Source organism: Cricetulus griseus (genome assembly GCF_003668045.3).
Source record: "Cricetulus griseus strain 17A/GY chromosome 1 unlocalized genomic scaffold, alternate assembly CriGri-PICRH-1.0 chr1_0, whole genome shotgun sequence".
Classification (NCBI taxonomy): domain Eukaryota; kingdom Metazoa; phylum Chordata; class Mammalia; order Rodentia; family Cricetidae; genus Cricetulus; species Cricetulus griseus.
The window spans coordinates 23,617,070-23,636,796 of record NW_023276806.1 but is presented as its reverse complement, the minus strand read 5'-3'; the positions used below and the strand labels follow the sequence as shown (position 1 = coordinate 23,636,796).

Sequence of the window (19,727 nt, the reverse complement as noted above, 5' to 3'; positions counted from 1 at the left end):
TGCCAACTTAAATACCGATTAATGACTCTTTTAAGCCAGACATGGAGACATAGGTCTATAATCTCAACTCTTAAGAGGCTTAGGTAGGAAAATTGCAATGTCAAGGCCAGTCTGGACTCCAGCGAGTTCAAGGTCAGTTTGGTTAACTTTGTGAAATCTCATCTCAAAACAAAAAAATGAAGCAAGAGGACTGGGGAGGTCCTGATCATTCTGGGCAGGCTAAGTTTAATCCTCAGCACCACAAAGCCCAACAAACCAAACAAAAATCTCTTTAGTTATCAGCTGGCAGAGGTGACACTCTGCCACAAAATCTGAAGTTTGATTTGAATTCTTAACCTGAGGAACATTTTTCTGTGTCCCCTAGAATGAACACAACCAGGTCAGGCAGGGCTACCCTTCCATGGAGCAGGAGTGAGACCCTGATACAGACTTGAACAGGGTTTCCATTGGGATCTTCAGGTTCTGTCAAATGAAGCATGGACATTTTTTAACTATTTTAAAGTGCTAGTGAACACATTAACAGAGAACAAGTTATGGGAGTTGATTCTCTTCTTCCACCATGTAGGTTCTTGTAGGCAGAGTTTTTCATAGGGACTGCTGGTCAGCTCTACCCCACCAGCCACTTGCAAATAACCAGAGATTTATTATTACTTATAAGTGCTTGGCTGATAGCTTAGGCTTATTACTAACTAGCTCTTACATTTCAAATCAACCCATTTCTGTCCTTTACCAGCTATCTCATGGCTCATGGCTTGTTATCTCATTTTGTACACACCCTACTTTCTCTGAGTCTGGTGGGTGACTCCCAAGACTCAGCCCTTCTTCTTCCCAGTATCTCTCTAGCAGGTTCTGAGAGTTGAGCTCAGGACATCAGGCTGATGGCAAGCACCCTTACCTGCTGAGCCATCTTTCTGTCCTGCCAAACATTTCCTTTTTAACAAATTAAATTGCTCAAATGCTTGGGCTAATTAAGGTATTAAGACTCTTGCTTTAGAACTAGCTCTGCCTGAGGATGTTTCCAGTAAACATAAGCACCATGCTTTACATGGTTTAAAAATATCAGTCAAAAGACTATTTGTGTGGGACTTGTGCAGGTTTTCATTCATTTTTCCAATAAATATTTACTGAGTCCTTGCTCAGTGCCCTAGGCCTAGGGGGCTTAGAGGCAAACACGTTCTCCTCCCTTTTAGTTTGTGTAGTGGAAATAGTAGCAAGGAGGAAGCAGAAGCTATGAGAGAGCAGTACGTCCTTTAATGGAAGCAAAACCTGGTGATTGACATGTGGGAGCTTCTTTGGCCAGAGCAATCAGGAAAGATTCCCTCAAGGGATCAGCAGAGGATTAGGTAAGGAGGAAAGCCAGCCATGAAGGTATCTAAGAAAAGAGTGTCCTGAGAGTGTATAAAGTAGTCAGTCATGTCTTGCAAGAGGGAACTGGAGCTTCATTGGTTTGAGGGTGTTGTGTGTTAGCACATTGTACCTGGGACATGATTCCTCCAGTTTTGGAATAGAAATGACTGCAATTTCTAACCATCATGAACAATGTGTCAGAGGACAGGTGAGAATAAGGCTAGAATTCTAGAGCATACTTCCAGGAACTACACATCTGGGGAAGAGGGAAGAGAAGATATGGCCCTGGATAATAAATACCTATATATCAGGTCTTGACATGAACTGCACAAATAGTACTTTTCTCTCTTTCCTTCCTTCCTTCCTTCCTTCCTTCCTTCCTTCCTTCCTTCCTTCCCCTCTCTCCCTTCCTTCCTTCTTTTCTTTTTTGTTTTTGAGCAAGGTTTTTTTTTTTTCTGTGTAGCTCTGGCTGTCCTGATTGCTCTATAGATCAGGCTGGCCTTCAACCTGGAGCTACTCCTGTCTCTGCCTCTGAATTGCTAGTATTAAAGGCGTGTGCCACCTTGTCTGGCACAGACATTGGTTTCTTGTGGGGATTGTTTTGTGAACATTTTGTTGAAGGAATAGTCATGGAAGAACAAAGGTTTAAACAAACTGGCTAGCATATTGCTATTTCCAGTATTTTTTAGATTATAAAGAAATATAAATAGAATTTAAGGAGCAAAGTTGAAGGCCTGGTTTACTTCACAAGGCAGCAGGTACTGTGACGTAAGCTATAGTGTTCATAATAAAAAAGGTGTTTTAAGATATTGAATATTATTATAATAATAATTTACTCTAGATGATTCCGTTGAAATGATAGAACACAATATTTAAAACATTTGGTTTGTTTGAATCCAAGTGTGGGTTCAGGGAATTCAGTCGACAACATGAGATGCTGATGTCTCAAATTTTTTCCAAAATTGAAAATATTAAACTATCAAAATTATGAGTTAAGAAAGGTTGTTCAAATTGGTAGGACATAAATTATATGCTAATCTAGATTTTAATAGCATGATTCTTGATTTTTTGAAGTATAAGAAGAATGAAAGAAATATTATGGAATAATTGAAATGTATGTGAAAGGAATGTGGTATTTTTTATTCATCCAAACAGTTCTGGCTTATCACAGAATAATCTGTAAGGCAAGGCTGTTTAAAGTTAGTAGTCTGTGGTATTTTGTCTGTGTTCCATTATATAAAACCAACAGCTTTAGACAATTAAAAAATACGTTATCATCGAAACACATATTTGTATGTAAGATGTTAGAAGGTAGTTGACAGTTTTGCTTATAACCTTTAGGTATTTAGGCAAACACTGATTTCTTTGCACCTAGTGACTGTGAAGCATGGCAGTTTGTGTGCTGTGGGGATGTGCGTGTGTAATGCACACCCAGTTACTCAGTTGTCACTAGATGATGTGACACATCCTACCCTTGAGGTTCTTTCTCCTGGTACAGCGGGGTCACATAAACCTCTGTATGTGGAACATTTCTTCCTCTAGGACACACAGCTTGGGACTCTGTTACTAGATCTTGATTCCCTGGGAAGACTAGATCCTTGGTGGCATGTATTGGCGCTTCCAGGCCACTAGAGGGACCATCTAGCTCATTTCTCCTGCAGTCTGCAACCTGTCTCCTACTTAATTTTAGAATAAGAGAAAAAAATTACTCTGCCATTTGCAGACATTGATTACTGTACATGTTATGTTTAAAACTGAGGTACAATGAGGTGGAATTTATCCACAAAGTAGGTGATGTCAGGGAGCCTGACTTCATCAGCAGCTGATAGAAAGTGATACTCCTTAAACAACAAGTGTTTTTGAGATGCTTGGATCTCGGCGAGAGTCTTACAGATTTAAACACATTAAGTCACCCAGTAAGTATTTTCCGGGTAGCTAATGAGTTCCTGGTGCTCTTTCAAGTCCTGGTAATGTGCCAGTATGTAACATACACAAAGTGTTACAAATGTTACGGAGACCAGAAATCTCAGAACCCCCTGCCTGCATTGATCTGAACTAGAAGCTCTATATGAGAATATTTGGGGCTTGCTTCTCAGTCTTTTTGGGAGTGGGTGGGTGGACGGCAGTGGATCATTTTTGCTTCCTTTTGGCCTGGAAGGCGAGAGGCTGGAGTATATTCCTGCCTGTTTGTGTTTAGAGAAGAAGACTGGGCTGCTAGAAGTGTTGACTACTTACCTCTCTGCAGCATGGGGCTGAGTTTCCTCCTACTTTGCTTTGCCTGTGAACAAGGCTCTTGGGTCCCACTTTCCCCAAGGAAAATCTCCAGTTACCATTGGCGAGGGCCACCCGGCTGCTCTGGCTTAGAAGAAAGGATCCGGGAAAGGATTCCTAATGTGCCTCCAATGGACATATCATCAACTAGTTCATTAAAAAAAAAATCGTCTTTTTAGTTCTGATCTACCTTCATATAGTCTTCCACACATCAAGGGTTTACTATTTTTAAACTTAAGGCAGTATTTTTTGAGTCTGAGTCTCTCCAGGTGAGTCAGAAACTCAAGGTTGTCCTGCTTTCATAACCCAAGTCCTGCAGGAATGAGCCACCCTGGCTCTTTTAAATCATATAATTTGAAGTCAGTTCATTTCCTATAGGTGTATATGCCAAGAACCGGTTAACATGGAAGCCCAATGGCAGGATTCAGTAAGAAGAGAACTCTGAAGAGCTGAATTGATTTGCCTTAAAATGTTTTAAAATTGAAATATAATTATGTCACTTTCTCCTTCAGCCCTTCCCACATCCCTCCTTCACCCATTCGAAATTGATGGCCTCTTTCTTTGATTATTATTGTACACACACACACACACACACACACACACACACACACACACACACAATATAATGTATATGTGTATATGTGTGTGTGTATATATAATATATGTATACATGTTATATAGACATGTATTATATATAATATATAATACACACATATAAACTCAATGTACAGTATTTTATTTTATTTATTATTTTAGGTATTTTTTTTATTTAAAGTTAAAAACAAGCTTGTTTTGCATGTCAATCCCAGTTCTCTCTTCCTCCCCTGCGCCCCCACCGCCCTCTATCCCTTCCCCTTTCTGTTCCCCAAGGAGCATGAGGCCTTCCACGGGGATCTTCAAAGTCTGTCATAGCATTTGGAGCAGGGCCTAGACCCTTCTCCCCCCACCGTGTGTCTAGGCTGAGAGAGTATCCCTTTATGTGGAGTGGACTCCCAAAGTTCATTCATATACTAGGGATACTGATCCACTACTAGAGGCCCTGTATATTACTCAGGCCTCCTAACTGACATCCACATTCAGGGGGGTCTGAGTCAGACCTATGCTGGTTTTCCAGCTATCAGTCTGGGGTCTATGAGCAAACCCTTGTTCAGGTCAGCTGTTTCTGTGGGTTTCTCCAGCCTCATCTTGACCCTTTGCTCATCACTCCTCCCTCTCTGCAACTGGATTCCAAGAGTTCAGTTCAGTGTTTAGCTGTGAGTGTCTGCTTCTGCTTCCCTCAGCTACTTGATGAAGGCTCTAGGATGACATATAAGGTAGTCATCAATCTCATTATTGGGGAAGGGCATTTAAAGTAGCCTCTCCAGTACCAATAGGCCATATTACTTAGCTGTAGATGGTGGTGGGTTTTCTTAGGGCCTAACCATAGCTGTGCCTGCTGCTTCAGCCACGTTTGTTAGCATAAGTTCTGAAATCAGTATGAGAGCATTTATCTAAACATGTTCTATACTAAATTGCTTTCACTAATCAAGCAAGACTCATCCCTATTTAGAAAAATTAGTGAGGTTTTACTCAATTAGGCTTGATGTCAAGTTAATTTTTCCCCCATTAGTGTAATGAAGAATGTTGCTGTGTTGCTCTGTTATGCATATGGATTGATAAGAAGTTGAAAATTAATGCCAAACATTTTTTTTAACCTGGAAAACAAAGAGAGAAAGGAGAGGCTTGAGTAAGTTATTCTGGATATCAGAAGAGTTGTTTAATTTGCACCATGGAGAGAGCCCAGTTGCAAACCAGCACAAGTGCAGAACACTTAAACACACATCCAGTGACAGTGGATCTTCAGCATCAGAGGTCTCAAGTTTGACCTTTCAAAGATCATGTTACAAATTAATTTTTTATCTCGTAGTTATTGGTCTTGCTAAAGTACTCTTCCTTCTCTTTTTCACTTCTGCTACTTGTGCTTTCAAAACTATTTATTTTGTGCTCTGTTCTTTACATGCCACACCCTGCAGCTTGGGAATACTGAGCCAGGACCTGGTGAGTTAACATGTGCATCATGGGTTGCATGATGGAAAGTTTGCTAAGCAAGAGGAGCTTTGTGCCTCAATGAAATGAATTGCATCCATGTCTCTTGACAAAGCTCTTGGGGGGCAGAATTGGTTTAATGCTTTAATTAATCTATGCTCCATCTTTCTATATGTTTAAAGTAAAGATACTAAGCTAGAACAACCAGAAAGCTAAAGTGCTAAAGTACTCTGCAGATAAAGCATGACCTTGCCAAGATGATTTTGTGTCTAACATCATTATGTTACATGGTAGAGTGTTTCACACACACACACACACACACACACACACACACACACACACACACACCCTCTCCTTCCACACACACATTGTGTACACATACGCACACACACACCTACATAACACCTGCAGACATTCATCTGCCTATAATGATGTTTGGTTTATATCTGAGGCAAACATCCAGATTAAAGAAATATCATTTTTATAAAGATTACTGCTTTACAGATAATGATAATAAATAAAGCATAATGGAAGGACAGCAAACTAATTGCCCATTCATAACAAATGGACCTTCAGGGTAGAATTAGCTCTTTGATTGGCTGGTAACTTTGACCTTACTATATATCTTCTTCTTTAGAGAATTTCAGTTCTTCTGAGAATCTCAACCCAATTAGATTAATGGATCCTCATTTATGATAACCAAGTGGTGAGTTTTCTCTGGCCTTTAATTTTGCCCAACATGCTTCCCAGTGGTCCTATTTATCAAAAAGGATGGTAAGTTCTGAGTTCTAATCAGTAGAGAGCCCAACTCTTTTTGAAGTGGTTGAGATATTATTGCTTTTTAATTCTATCAGCAGGCATCAGAAGATTAAAAAAACCCGATTGTATTTTTATCTTACTTAGACTATCAAAGAGCTTAATGAGCATGACTTCATTAAAACTTCATAGCAACTCAGTGAAAGTGGATAGAAGTTGGAAACATTTACTAGTGGAAAAAGCGTACCAATAAAGATTACCTTTGAAGGTTTGTTAAGCCTTTTGGGTCTCTGATTGGATACTTTATAGTTAGTCCTCCTTTACTGCTAGATTATAAAATGCCTTTGGAAAAAAACTAAAGTGAGAGATCAAACATTGTTCATAGCTTTCTAGACTTCAAAGCAAAACTCAAATCTGGAAATTGTGTTGTAGTTGGGAAGTAAAATCACAAATTGCTCATTGGGTGAATGCCACATGTGTAGAAGAGGTTGAGACTTCTTTCTGTTTTTTTTTTTTTTTTTATGTTTTATATACTTTATGTGTTTTAGCCCAGATTCCATAATCTTGGACTCTTATATGAAATCAATAATAACACCTTAAATTGACTTTCCAGACAATATATGCTCCACTGTAAAAACGTTTTATCCCCTACATGACATCTTGCTTCATTAATTATATCGCTGATAATGTATGGGATACACAGCCCAACACTGTAGGGCTGCAAATGCCACACACAGAATTAAAATGTTGGGAGGTGGTGTTCAAGTGACCGCATTGATTTGGGTGGCCAGAGGGTCTCTTTGAGGAGGGCATACTTAAGTTCAACTCTCTACTGTGAGAAGGGGCTGTCCCTGCAAAGACTAGAGAAGAATTTTGACTGAGCAAACGCACATGAACATGTCTCTAGGTAGGAAAGAACTGAATTGGGTTTCAGGAACACAAAGATGCAAAGAACAATGTGGATACCACTACACAATGATGGCAGAGAAAATTCTAGACGGGAACTACTCAAATTAAGCATTACTGTATTCTAACATAGTGTAGGTGATCTAAGCAAGATGCTGGCTCTCCAGTTACTTTTTATTAGATGTGATGAAACTTGAAGAGTCTGCCAAGAAGAAAACTGTAGTTTTCCACTTACACTTACAGTCGGTAAACAACCGAATGGCTGGGGCAGACTCCAAAGCCCATTGATGTTTTTTCCACAGAGGTAGGAGTTACTTTAAGTATCTCTAAAGTGTCAGCATGCCTCACACACCTCAGATCAGACCAGCATATTCAAGGACAGACCTGCTTGAGTCACTGACAAGATGGAGGTCAGGAAATAGCAATAAAACACTCCATTACGGTTGCAATACACCCTGGACCCAGAGAACCTCAAGACTCTTGACATGAATTATGTCAATATCCAACAAAATACAAATGATGAACTGACTGACCCTGCAAAACAACAACAATAACAACAACAACAACAACAACAACAACAACAACAACAACAACAAACAGCAGCATCAGCATCAGTGAGTGCTGCCACTTGGCTGTTGACCTTTTGTTGTGTTGGCTTCTGAGTCAGGCAGTTAGACTTCAGTTCCTGGCTTTTCTTTCTTTCTTTCTTTCTTTCTTTCTTTCTTTCTTTCTTTCTTTCTTTCTTAATTTCTTTCTTTCTTTTAAAAAACTGTGTGATCATGGTCAAGTCCTTGCTTCCACTATTTTTATTTATTTTTGCAATTAGAAATTTAGCGTCATTTCTCTGAGTTGATTCAGAGGGTACTTTTCAAATAATTCAAATAATAAGCATTTGATAGGTAACATATCCTTTCTATTACCACTTTCATAGTCCCCAAATAATCTTTAAAAAATGTGTTTATCTTTCAGAGAAAGGCAGAGTAGCTGTTGGGGAAAGTCTACTCTATCCTAGGAAGTCCTCTGGGACCTCTTGGCTAGACTCTGACTTCAGTAACATACTTTCCCACTTGGTGTCAGCAAAACAATCTTCCTGTCATTTATTTAGTTACTGAACACCCACTAACTGCTAAATACTGGATTTTAAATGTTAAAAAAATCCCCACATTTTAAGAACATTAAATCTGGCTCCATGTGTTTTGAAGATATGGAATGGGCAAACATGACAAAGTGCCTTTGTGCTTTCTGAGGTTTGCATTATAGAGAGAAATTGAACAAGGAAAATCTGTTCAATCCATTCCACCATGGAGTCTTTGGAAGGATCTGAGTGGATGGTTTATGGGGTAGCAATTTGTGAGGGTGTTCTGAGAAAAAAATATACTTTTGTTACGAGCATGCTTTTATTTATTCAGCCAGCGAATAGTCATGGAGTGTCTTATCATGCTAGATGATATTTGCTGGACAGACATGGACCTCAGGTAATGAAGCCCCACATTCCCTAGATATTTGCTGGACAGACATGGAGCTCAGGTAATAAAGCCCCACCTTCCCTAGATATTTGCTGGGCAGACATGGACCTCAGGTAATTAAGCCCCACCTTCCCTAGAGATCACAGACTTAGCTTTGGTATAGGCATTCATTCAAGAAAATCCTGTCTCATTTCCTTTCTAGAGGTGTGTCATGTTACTTGAGCTCCTCATTCCTCAATGTCCCCATTTGTAAAATGTGAATAATATGTGCCCAAGATTGCTATAACGAGCAAATGACCTGTAAGGGCAGTGCTGTGTGAGCTGTTATTACCCATGCTGTGTGGTGTGTGCTCTAGGAGTAGATTCTACATATTTTACCTTAAATTCCTCACTATAAAAACATCTCTTTTCTCATAGTATCCAGTGAACCTTTAGAATGGCATGGTAGCCCCCTTTTAATGTTGCTCCTACCCCTTACACTTTCCACTTACAGAGCAGACATTTCCTGTTTTCCAAATATGGAAATGCAGACCCCTCTTGGGCCATGTCTTACAGAGAAAGGCTTTCAGTTCTGCTTCTGTGCTGCTCACTTCTCTGCTGGTAGCCCGCCTGTTCCCTGTCACCCCACTGCTGACCTAATTGCTTGTTCTGTCACAATGGCTGCAGTTACTACCGACTTTCAGCCCCCTTCTCATTTGTCATCCATTGCCTCTTATCACTTTGCCCAAGCTCCTTGCCCTAATCACCTCTGCCAACAGAAAGAACTTCTATGTCCTCCCCCCCCATCCATCCAATCTATCATTCATATTACACTGGGTGGGATCCTTTATATTTTATTTCTTTTTGACATAACACATGTTAAGTGCTGTGTGCATAGCAGTCAGTGGCAGGACCAGGTCCCTTCCTCTGTGGAACCCATTGTAGGGGAAGCTGTAGCCATGCCTACTTAGGGGCTGGCTACAGGTGTGCCTGACCAGGCTTGTGAGGGCGTGGTCAGAGTGACATAGTGTGACTGCATTTGCTCTTTCGGTTTCTCTTTGGTACTTGCTGTACAGACTGCGGCCACGCCGGCTGGCTAGGTCGCTCTGTAAGTAAGGCTTTTCCCTATTAAATACCCTTATATTTCTACCTGACTCCGTATTGGTAATTGCCCACTATACCCCATGAAGCCATATTTCTGTATTCTGAAATGCTACTCTTCAGGATACTAACAGATGATTTTTCCCAGCTTATATTAAAACTTAACCAAGCTCTGGTATCTCTTGAAAGCCCCTTTAAGATTCCTCAGTGACAATGGGAAGTGCATAGGCTGGGGAATACCTTATACAGATTTACAGGAAATGGTACCCTGTTTCCTGAATGTACCAGAGCATCAATGATGTTAGCATCTGTAAGCTGGAAATAGTCCATTAGGATGATTGCAAATATTTAATTAGCATTTAGTTTAAATTCTATTGGCAAATAGTAGCAGATTTCTTAAAAACCTTTAAAGTTTCTCTTAAATTAGTTTTTTTTTTTCCCAAAGCAGTAAAGTCATGTGGTCCTGAGTGGAACATGAATGACAATTATTTCTATTCGATTATTTAAACTAAGATCAAAACAACTTGACTCAAATTTGAATGAAGGACTTTCTCTTAGGGGAGGGGGAAAGTCAGAGAAATGACGCTAAATTTCTACTTGCAAAAATAAATAAAAATATTGGAAGCAAGGACTTGACCATGATCACACAGTTTTTTTTTTTAAAGAAAGAGAAAGAAAGAAAGAAAGAAAGAAAGAAAGAAAGAAAGAAAGAAAGAAAAGTCAGGAACTGAAGTCTAACTGCCTGACTCGGAAGCCAACACAACAAAAGGTCAAAAGAGAAATTTTGAAAGTTTCTGGAAATTGTTATTTTCTTTTTAAGGGTGATTTTCATTAGCCAAGAAAGTTGTAGAAATAGCTTTGTGATTTTCTTGAAACTAAATGCCTGTCAGCTTAATGCACTTGAATTCTTTTTGGCTCTCTGTGTTAATAACAGAATCAATTTCTCCCCTTTCACATGAAGTTTCACTTTGATGACAAAGAGCCAAGGAAGGACACCATAGCTATGAAATACAAACATTGAAACCGTTAGAAAACTAGTCATAAGAGTAAAATGGATGAATATTTTATATTCCTAGAATACCTTTACTACTTTCTAATCCTTTTGTGTCTACTTAACATGGTTTCATTTTTTTTCCCATTAAAATACGGGTAATGGTGCATATGCTATCTGTGAACACAATGTTGGGAATGAAATTAGACTTCCTTTCCAGAAAGAGCTGAGGCATTTAAATGAAGATAAATAATAAAGAGAAGAGAGACCACTCACAGAACTCTGGGAGGGAGTCAGTGAACTGCATGGCCAGGCTCAGGAACAAGAGGCTAGCACTAACGGAGTTAATAGTCTACATCCAAGGACCAGAGAAGGAAGAAGGTTTCTCCATGAACTGAGGCCTTGGTGGTCTTGTTTTTATTGTGCTGGTTTCCCTGGAGCAGGACTGCTGAGAATAGAGTATGAAAAGCACCCTCTCTGAATCTCCAGCACTCTAAATTTATCTGCTGGCTTGGGTTCATGAAGAACCTTTGTCTCTAAGGGCTTACTAAGAGCAGAAAATGATGCCATTCCCTGGTGCAAGCATGACTCTCTTGAGCAGCAAGCTCTTCATAATCACCGAGGTCAAGTTCTAGGGGACAGGTAATAAGAACTCTTCGAATTTCAATTTAAGACTGGCTGCTCTCCCCTATTTCTAGATTTGGAGGTGTGCATCTTATAGCTATGGCTGCTTCCTGTGATTGTTTTTCACTGGAAAACTTTTATGAGACTCTAGGAATACAGATATATAAAATAAGTATATAATCAAAGCATGTACTGGTAATAAGTTATAAAAATTTATCTTCAGATATCTTTGGGACAGGTATAATTTCACCAGTCATTAAAGAGACAAAAGCAAGTTTTTCTGTGAGTGAGATGGATGGGCTTGTTCATTTTTACATCAAGTATTCAGTCTTTGCTGAATGTTTGATATTGCAGGACATAGATCATCTTCAACATTTTCCAGAGTTGATTAATATTTTGATTTTATGATTGCAAATGCCAAAATGCTACCTAACATAAATGCTTAGTAAAGAATGGCAGGAACAAGTTTAAGGCTATTTCAATTTTTTTTTTTTTTTTGCGAACCTCAAACCAAAATTCACTAAATGATTTCTTCTGAAAAATGTAATCAGCAATCCAGACAGCAATTTAGAAATCAAAATTGAATATAAGACAAATCAAAATGTACTGAGAAATGATGGTAGAAAAATACTAAAAGTCTGTTTACCCTAATTAAACTATTGATGTTTCTATAAAAGCATAAAATATTGTGTGTATATGTAATATTAGCTAGTAGTCTTGAATCTAAGCTGAGGTGATTCTGACAAATGCTAGTTAGCATTGCATGGTATGAGAGCTTGTATGGTGTCAACTACACATGTGTTCAGAACCAAGGCTGTGGTATGATCAAAACAGAACACTGCTAAACACTTCTGATTCATTTTTCATTTGGTTTTGAATTAGTTTTGGGTCATTGGATGTACAGAAATTGTTCACAGTTGCCAATATTTTGTGACCCCCTCCCACATTCAGTTATGTGAACCCCCCCTGGAGGTCTTAACTTAGGGAAACTGGACCCTGCAGCATACCTCCAGCTGCTCCTGAGGCTGTGAATTCTGTGTCAGAGTTAACTACACACTCAAACTTGTGCGTGTGCAGACACACACACACACACACACACACACACACACTGACGTGATGCTTATGTTTAGAGTTTATAGACAGCATGCTAAACTTGCTGATCCCTTGGCCTGAATTCTAGTTGAACTTTTGCTAGGGCACCCAAAGTTCCATCCAGACCCTCCTACGGGGACTAAGTGACCTGATCTACACATTCTATGAATAAATTGATTGTGTTCCTTCTTTTGCTGAAAACTAGTGTGGTGGCCATTTTTGGAGAAGATCTTGGTGTACTGTATAACTCTCTAAAAGATGCTAATTGCACAAGTATCAGAGGCAAAGAGGGCATGGACCAAATAATTCTGTTTTTCTGAGTCTAATGAGTAAGGCCTGACAGGGAGAGGGGGCTAGAGTATTTGTCCTGGCCTATATAGCCAGAGGGCCATGTTTTTTCTTGAGCAGGGGATCTCAGTGTTGGCTTTCCACAAATTGGGTGCTTCTCAAGCTCAGGAAAGCCTGGTCACCTCTGCAGAGGAAGGGGGTGTTGAAGCAGCAAATTGCTTCTCTCCCCATTATTTTGGCATTTTGTTTGTGGGCTCATTAAGCAAATATCAGGATGGCTATTGGAAGGCACAGAGTGACTTTTGCAATCAGATTTCATTCACTTTATTATGGAGGTGTTTTCTGTGATCTCCTCTATGAGATTTAGGCAAAGAGAATTAGCCTAATACCCTCAATTTACTAAGAGCCCCACCCTTAACACTTCTTTACAGACATCTTTGGTATCTATTTTCCAGTTTTATGTTTTAAAAGTTATACCCAGGTGATGCAATGCAGAACGAGAGAGGAATTTGGGGACTGTCTTTGTCTTTCTTGGCTCTTTCCTTCAAGGTATACACTGTCTCACAATCATTATTTTTCCTCGATTGCCTTTTCCAGCATTCATACATATACAAGCAAACATTTCTCTGCTAACACTTATGTTTGAGTCCCACACAAGCTAGTTCAGTCTGTAAAGCATGAGACTCTTAATCTCAGGGTCATGGGTTTGAGCCCCACGTTGGGCGCCAAGTGAAGGAGAATGCTTGATTCAAGATTCAAGATACCTTTATTCAGATAAATGCCAGCCAAATGCAAGCCAGAGCAGCAAGGCCATGGAGTAAGGGCAGCAGAAAGGGAAGAGAGAGTTCCATGTGTTCTTGGTCCTTAAGAGCCCATGCGGTGACACTCTGACCTCACCTTGACCACTCCTTGACAAGCGTGGTCAGGCACACCTGTAGCCAGCCCTTGGGAGGCATGGTTACAGTGTCTCCCTACAACCAGTTTAATGTAGCACCCGACCTCAGGCCCTTTATTTTGTAGGAAGCAGCAAATCAGACATTTCACCTAAAGTTACTTACTTGAAGGATTTTCTTTTGTTACTTAGGTCAACTTAGGTCAACTAAATAAACTTTCATGACTGGCTGGTGCTGACACACTTACAGACCTACCACAGTGAACTGACTGTAGGAAATTACTCGTGAAACTTTGTTGATGTTTGAGGGAAAGCATCTCATTAGGGTGAGATGTCCTGAGACAGACTCATATGCAACTACGTGCATTTTCAAGACCTACATGGACCTCTTCATAGGTGCACCGGTTAAACATGCAATGAAGATGCAAACATCAAAATTTGCACTTTGCTGGGTCAGATCACAGCCAGTTATCATTATCCTGCATCCACCTGGTTTTCTATGGCCAGAGATGAGTTTTGTAGCCATCTGCCAACATATAGTAGTGGAGAGGACATTGTTTTACTCTAAAGTTCCAGGAGTCCTTGCAGTGATGACTTGACCATAGTTTGCCAGAAGGTCCCCTGTATAGCATCTCTGAATGCCACAGCCTCTTCTGATTTCACTGGTTCTGCCAGGTCATCAGGACCAAAAGGCAGGAAAGCCTGCAATAGCCTAAACTTTGCAGAGACAGTTTGTGTTCTTGTCTTCTCTTGCCTGATCTGTAACTCTTCATCCATTTCCTCTACACATTGAGTCATAAGAAAAACCAAATTAATGTATTCCTTTGGGGGCTCTGATTCCTATGTTATTTCCAGTTACAATGATTTCCAGTAGGAAATAGTGACACACCTAAGTTAGCAAACACCAAAGAAGGGTGCTAGAGTCTAATAGGAGAGTTGTCTTAAGAGAAACCATGGTCTTCATTTGAGGGGCACAGACAGTTTGAGGTTCTGTGATGAGTTCATAAAAGAGATGGAAAGAATAAATGTCCTGATATTGCCACTCTATAGGGATTTCCCAGGGGCAAGTATCAAGTGGAAACACACACACACACACACACACACACACACACAGCCACATTTCAAAACTCATGAAGTCTTATCAAATGTTTTATCTTCTCTTTCATACACCTCTGCACCCACTTTTACCTGAAGTTCTGTTTGTAGGTTTAACTTTTCTTTCTTGTTTTCTCTAGCAAGCTTGGACAGTAGACCCTGAACACCTTCGAGGATCATATGTAATATAATAAATCTTTTGCCTTTGAAGCTCTTAGGCAGCTTTAGTTTTTCTTCCTAGTAATGTCATCCCTTCTTCTCTGCATTTTATGTGATGCAATGAAGCTCTTTCGGGGAGCCATCGAAGCTCTATAAATAGTGTTGCATTTGATCCTGTGACTTTGAATGTAATATTTTTCTTCATTAAACAGGTAAGGAGTCTGAGTCATAGACATGAAACCCTTTCCCAAGGGCAGATAGATAAGACTCAAGTGCAGGTTCCTCAAGGTCAAAGCCTGTACTTTTTTTTTTTTATCAGTAAATGCATTTTTTTTTTCTGGAGTACTCCCTTCCCTCCCTCCCCCCCCCTCTCTCCCCTCCCTCCCTCATTTATTTATTTATTTATTTATTTATTTATTTATTTATTTTTTAAATACAGGGTCTCACTATGTCACCGTGGCTGGTCTGGAACTCTGTGTAGTCCAGGATGGCCTTGGAATCACAGAGCTCTTCCTGCCTTTGCCTCCTGATTGCTGAGATTAAAGGTGTGCACAACCACACCTGGCTCAAACTGCTTTTCTTAAATCACCTTCTGTTTAAAGCGGAAGTCTTTCAACTCCATTTTATAGTTCTTACTTATGTTATATTAATTCCTATTCATAGACTCAATTATTTTTGTAACCTTTATTTATATTTCCTGTCATCCAGACCCTTTTGACACCAATGTAATTTTGTGTAGGATGCTCCTTTCCCTTTTGGCTTTCTACCCTGGAAATTATTTTGCAGCATGGTGGGAATACAGAATTTAACCTTTCCCTCACGTGTTTGCTTGTCTTTGCTTTGTCACCAATAACATGCAGAGACAATAAGCCATAAAACATTTATGTTGCCTCTCTCAGTGTACAGCGAAGTTGATTGTGCACTATCTTGATTCACAAAACAAACCACAAGGCTTGCTCTGTCGAGATAGATACCTCTTCCTTCATGCAAAGCAAACCCGGCAGGCAGCCTGCTGCATGAACACTTCCTGTTAGTGGGAGGATCTTCCAAAGCCTTGTGGAGCTACCATTCCTTTTGGGTATTTCTCACCCATGTCCCCACCCCCAACCACAGCTCTATTGTTTTCTTTTTCACCATTCTAAAATATATTATGAGTATAAAGATATCTGGACTATCTAGAAAATATAAAAGACTTTTTCTTTACAAATAGTACCCACAGTGTTTTCTCCTAAACAGCACTATAATGAGAAGTTTGCATATATGTTTCCAAATATATTTGTTCTTAGACTATGAAGAACTTTACAGAAAGGTATCCATTAGCCATGCTACTTTATTATTATTATTATCTTGATATTGTGCTTTGGACATGTTTACATGTGAAAATATTACTATCCCAATTGTTTTGCGGAGGGGTGAGCTGTATTTATTTGATCAGTATTCTTCTGGAGGTCAGCCCCAACCTCTTGTCCTTTGCTCATCTGTCTCCTCTTTCCTACTGCCTGCTTAGTCTCCTCCACCGTGTGCCCCCTTCCCCTTCTTACCTTTCACCATCTGTCTTCTTCCTTCTTCCTGCTCCTCTTCTAGTCTTCTTCCTCTGAGTCCTCCCTTCCTGTTCATTTTCCCTCGTCACTTGTGTTCTTTCTGCCTCCCCATGCTTCTCTTTCCTCTCCTTGCCCCTCTGTGCCTCCTCTCCCTGTTCATCTTCCTTGAGCCTAATTGAAGCTGTCCTCCTAGGAGGCCACTCACACCCCTTTACACTATTAGAACGTCTGCCTCCTGCTCTTCAGCTTGTGTCCTGCATCTGCTTAGTCTGCCATCTGCACTTGTAACTTCAGGGAGTGATACCCTTCCTACCCCCATTCTGATTACTCTATTTTGTCTGATTCCATTTGCATTAATCAGTCAAACAAGAGGTGCTAAGCAGGGAGGTGGAGGGCACCAGGAGATTATGGCCCATGAATCAACTAAGCAGGGCTCACAGTGGTTGACGGAGACTGAAACAGCAAACACAGGGTCTGCAGGAGTCTGCACCAGGTCCTCTGCATGTATGCCATGACTGTCAGCTTGCTGTTTTGTGGGACTCTGACATGTGGGAGTAGTTGTGTCTCTGACTCTTTTGCCTGCTCTTGGGACTCTTTCTCCTCTTGTGTTGCATTGTCCAGCCTCAATGTGAGAGCTCTTGTCTTGTCCCTTGTATCTTGTTTTGCTGTCTCTTGGAGGCCTGTCCCTTTCTGAAGGTAGATGGAGGGGAGTGGATCTGGGGAAAAGGGAGGTGGGGGCCTAGGAGGAGTGGAGGGAAAGGGAAACTGGGGCTGGGAGGTATTGTATGAAAGAGTAATCTATTTCAATTAAAAAGGATTTGGGGGGTCAATCTGGTCAGAAGCATCCCCAGAACACAGCTGTAGATCTTGGGCTCACAGTGTATCTTACTAGGCCATAGCCTAGGATTAAAATATCATCATTAAGAGTAAGGTCAAACAAGGAACAAGGAACCAATCAAACAAGCAAGTGATAGCAACGGGCTAGCAACAGCAGGATTAAGCAAGAATTTAAAAAGAAAGATGAAGAGAGGAAAATCCACTAGCCTATTTAGCTCATTTAATATTCTCTGCTTAGTGATTTATTCCAGGTGAATTATGAAATAAATGCGATTGTTTTCCTAACTGGTGACATTGGTTTGTTCTAAACCTATTAAAAATATGTAGTCCTTAACGTTCTCAACAGTATAATTTGAGACTAAGCACTTAGAGCTCAAAGAAGGCCTCTTGAAGCCAGTGCAGTCTGACTGATTTATCAGTGTAGTCTCTTTTGTAGACTCAAAGGCATTCGTTTGTAGCTTTTCAAGGCTCCATCCTGCAGAGGTTTCCCTAAGTCATCACAAGTAACTCAGGAAATTATAAACACATTGAGTATGTAAGCCAAATGGGAAAGAGAAATAGTTGCTGTAGTTCAAGTCTGTCTTCCTAAGTGTAACTGGGCATTGTGTTTTACTGCACCCAGGTCACTCTCTCCTGGCTTTCCCCATGGCTACCTTTGTTTTACATTCAGCAGCCATTGCTTCTTGACTCATGGAACTTTTGCCAAACATCATTATTATTCATTATGGCATGCACTTAAGACACACATGCAAAATAAAGGACCTAGTCTACCAAGAAAATGAAATTCTTTCTGCAGATAAGAGAGTTCTTCTTTAAAAGTAAAGAGGACTAGAGATATATTCTGCCATTAAGTCTGTTGTTCTGAAGAGTTTTGGGGTTGGGGAGGAATTCAGGAGGAATTCTTGATGTGAATTGCTTTCAGGGCCCAGTGCAAAAGAGACTGTCTCATAGGTAGCAGTCCTTAACCACTGTTGCCAGAAGAGCTTACTTGCTTTCTTTTTACTACTGGTAAGTTCACTAGTGGTTTTGTACTTTTAATTTCTTTAGCTCTAAAGTAATGATGATAGTTTTTCTTGCCTTTTATTTGAGGTAAATTAAGTATCTAAAGTGCTTAAGACATGGTCAGGGACCTTCTCAACACCATTTGACTTTGCTGTCACTATTTCACAACTTCCACAATGAGGCTGAGGATGGTGACTAAAAGTGACCCTCTCCCTGTAGTATAATTGAAGACCTTATTTGCTCATGATGACTTTTACCTGTGTGTCTAAACAAGTATTCATATTTCCACCACCTAGGCAGTCAAAAGATGTATTCTAAGACCTATATTCAGTTATATATAGGTGTCTTGACGCCACAGTGTCTTGAGCAGTGAAGTTAGAGTAAATGTTGACATGCCCAGACTGTTGCTCTGAAAGAAGCCGCTTAAAAAAACAAAAACAAAAACAAAAACTCAGCCATAAATTTCCATTTTGCTTCTCCCATGCAGATACATCTCTCAAAGATGGAGACTGTACTTGCCTATAATACTCTGTATAGCATTTGAGAAATTGCTATTGCTAGCAGATATTCTGAGTGGACACTTACATAGAGGTGGGGAGAAGAATTAGGAACAAAATATTTTCCAGTTAGTTGCGAACCACTTTCCTACTTACAGGAAAGTTTAAATTGTATTATCTTTTTCTGTACCTTCTAGAAAGTGCTTTAGTAGGCGTTTATCATTGGGGCTTTTAAAAAATTGTCAAATTTATGGAACTTGAAATTCTCATAAAAAGTCTGCAGCAGGATTTTCTATTTTTATTGATATTTTAAAATGAAATTAGTGTTGCTGCAAAGGCAAGCCTGTGCTCATCACACATCATAGTATTTCTAAGACTAACAGAGATCGAGAGCGCCAAGAACAGTATCCAGAACAGAGTGAACTTGGTGAGTTGTTGAGGAATGGATGGCTCATTGTAAATTCACTTCAATTCATGGCAGAAGAAACTGACAGGATAATTTGCTAATGGTCACACAGTGACATGGGAAGTGGAATGAACATTTCTTGGTGTCCTCATGCTTTAATTATTGATGCAGATTTAAACTGTAATATGAAGATGACTTTAAATTTAGTCTTTGAATAACTTTAGGATGTGCAGAAATATGAAATTTCTAGGTGAGTATCTGTTACATCATCAGAAGGCAGTTGTACGAATATGTTCATAAAAGCCAAAGGATTGATTTAAGGGGCGACTAATTTAAGATGTCTGTAAGTGACTTGTTCAAGGTGTGTCAAGTGATTCATTTCCTCTATCCCTGCCATAAGCTTTTTGTTCTCCTCTGTGATCTATTGTTATGGTTTCTCATGCACCATCAAT

The 19,727-nt window shown here is 39.9% G+C and overlaps 1 protein-coding gene across 5 annotated transcripts in view; it reads left to right on the top strand.

The window, feature by feature from the left end:
* Slc39a8 (solute carrier family 39 member 8) overlaps window positions 1-19,727 on the top strand; it is a 65,555-nt gene that overhangs the window by 39,420 nt on the left and 6,408 nt on the right. The window lies entirely within an intron of this gene.